Here is a 3,052-nt window from a genome sequence, read left to right as displayed (position 1 = left end):
AAAGACTGCCAGGAAGCCTACCGATTACCTCCTACCTCCCTTGAGGACAGATAACCATGGTATAGTGAAAGTCACCATGTAAAGGTGGACATTTAGTAGTGCCACTAGCCTGTCATCTTTCAAAACTAGCCAAATTTTAAAAAATTTTCCAGATGACAAGCTGTAAAGATTCACTATGCACAGCCCAACTAGTTTTCTACCGCAGGTGTCCCCCGCTATGACTCTGAATAACAGTGATGTGTAGTGGCCTAGCTGTTATACATGGTTGTGCACTGATGAACTGCTATATGAAAACAGCTATGTTGATTGGTAGTGGATGTATGGGAGAGGTTTGTTTCCAGACCTTTCTGCCTAGAATATTGTGGCCAGTACGCTGAGGGGTCACCACGGAATAATGTGCAAAGCACATCACTGGCCAACTCAGGTGACAATATCTTGTAGTGGGTGAGCACTAAGTAGGAGAGTGTTGCCTACCTGGGGAGGAGTACCATGAGGGAAGTGTTCAATGGGATGATGAGAGGAGGGTGTCTTCCTATACTCACTTTCCTCTGTTGCTTTCACATTTCCGATGTGATGTTACACTCTTTCTCTTGTTAATTTTTAGCACTGAAAATGCTCCAACCTTCACCAGTTGGATGCAATAAGGTATAGTGATTTCCTTTCTGACATGCATGATGACTACTCTGTAGTTTTCATGGATCCTTAATAATATTTAATTTCCAGGATTGAGTGCTTCCAAAGAGTCGCTATAGTAGTAGTATCACACTCAACAAGTGACTGGGTGAGTTCATAGGTAAGTGCTACTCAAAAGTAGCTGGCCCACATCACCAACTTTAGGCTTTTTAATTAACTATTCCATGCTCTGGACATCTGAATGTTGGGCATATGCCTCTTCACCACACATATACCTTCTTCTGGCATGAAGGTATTTGTTCACTGACTGAGTAGGAGTAATTTGAATGCCAGTATTAAATCACTCTCTATAGTACATGGCTTGATCAACTCCATCACTGCTCTTCTAATGTATGACTCCCACAAGGCACAGCATGCCTCAGGTCCCACTCAATAGACAATAGCATGGTGTGAGGTTCCACTATCTTCCAGATTGCTCCTTTTGTACACATAGACAGCCCTGATGTTTAGAGACTACAACTCTCCAGCCCTAACCTCCTGTACTGGTTACATATTAATTACATTCAAAAGGACTTGTCTAGGCTGGCTTTGAAACATTTTAAATAATGATATTGGAGTATATAATTTCTTACATCAATTTTTCAATATGATCATAGAAACAAATGTATAGTCTGGGCAAAGAACAATCACTCAAGATTTGGCCAGCCTAAGTCCTCTCATAGTGTGTCTCATCTTGACTAAAAGGATGATAATCCATAACTTAGGTCTAGTGGCTTCAATTATTTTCTTACAACACAGGTTGTGTGATAGGCTATGTTCCTGATTTTTTTTGGTAAGTGATAATGCTACTGTATGTAGGCTGCCACTAGTCCTTTAGCTGACATTTCTGAGAAATTCTCCAGAGGTGCTGATTCTTAGTGTTTCCAACATTTTCCAGTAAGTATGTGGTCCACTTTGTCTTTTTATAAGATTGATATTGTTCTGGGTCATTTCTCCTGTTGTTATTGAAGAAGTTTGCAGCCATAGCATCACCTGTGTTCAAAAATGGTATCATCAAGTGTGAGCCAGAGTGTAGGGACAGACACTAGAACACTTGAACAGCCTGTGACATACTCCCTACAGGCACCTTTGATTCTTGCCAATGTACTATATGTTCCTGTTAGCTTCAGAGACTTCAATTATAGCATTTAAACTCACCACACCAGTGAATAGTTGCCACTTTCAATTTGAACTGCCTCCTTTTCTGTGAGGTGACCTGCTGTGTGGGCTGGTAACCCCTGCTCTCTACAGGTAATTCTAGGTCAGTGGCTCCCAACCTTTCTATGCTCACATGTTTACAAACCTCCATGACATCCATCAAATTTTCATTTATAATTTTTCTATCTACATATTTTTATACCAGAATAAAAAAAGACTAACCAATTTACATAACTGTAACACAATATTCCTTTTAAACATGGATTTATAGTATTTATTTCATGCGAAACAGGCGAGCACACAAAACAAATAGCTGTAAAAAGTTCAAATCTTTAAGGCTTTGTGACCCCCTACCAACTCTCTGCAACACCCTTGGGGGTCTTGACCTACCAGCTGGAAAGTTGGATGATGAATGATAAATGTTTATAAGGAAATAGTCTGCTTTTATCAACTGTGTCATTGGTCCACCTTATGATAAGGTTCATGTACTGAGAGGAGCAGGCCTAAAATCTTCCCAATCATTCAACTGGTCACAATTTCCTATGATGGAATTAATACCTGTACTAAACAACACAACATGAACACAACTCAGATAATAAAAGATAATAAAATCATGTAACTCTCATCTACAATGCCCACAGGCTTTTGCCATAAATGTGTAGCTAACTTGCTTTGTGATCCTATAATGTTCATGGCTTGAATAGTTCCTACCATTAGGGCAGCATGGAAGAACTGTGAGGATCTTGGGTTCACCAAGCATGGATATCTGCTCTGCTGGAGTGTGGTGAGTACAAACCACCTCTTCTGTGACACTGACCATATTCCATAATGACAGAGAGGGTAAGATTTGGAGGTAGTTTGCTTTGTGAACAACCAAGATGACAACCAACTTAAGAGCTCAGAAGTATCTCGGTCTGGATTGCAATATATTTAATTTTACCTTCATATACACTAGTCATTAATGTGTAATGAAGAAACCATCTACATCAACTCTGAGCCCTTATTACACTCTTATCAGAAAATTTAAGAAACCTAATTCCTTGGCAGGAAGGCTTCATCTATGTTAAGTAAATCAAGTATCACATTTCTCTCTTTTTCTACCTTCCCATGACCAACACCAGCCTGGTTGACAAGAAACACCCTAAGAAGCCTTGGCTTTGTCCATTTAAGTTTTGATTTATTTACATCAAGGCAAATGAGGTCAAGTACTTACTGGGTATAC

General features: G+C 39.7%; 1 protein-coding gene across 1 annotated transcript in view; it reads right to left on the bottom strand.

The window, feature by feature from the left end:
* LOC119594054 (AF4/FMR2 family member 4-like) overlaps positions 1-3,052 on the bottom strand; it is a gene marked incomplete in the record, with an annotated part of 85,679 nt that overhangs the window by 28,910 nt on the left and 53,717 nt on the right.

Source organism: Penaeus monodon, chromosome 33, assembly GCF_015228065.2.
Source record: "Penaeus monodon isolate SGIC_2016 chromosome 33, NSTDA_Pmon_1, whole genome shotgun sequence".
NCBI classification, from domain to species: domain Eukaryota; kingdom Metazoa; phylum Arthropoda; class Malacostraca; order Decapoda; family Penaeidae; genus Penaeus; species Penaeus monodon.
This window is presented reverse-complemented; position numbering and strand designations above follow the sequence as displayed.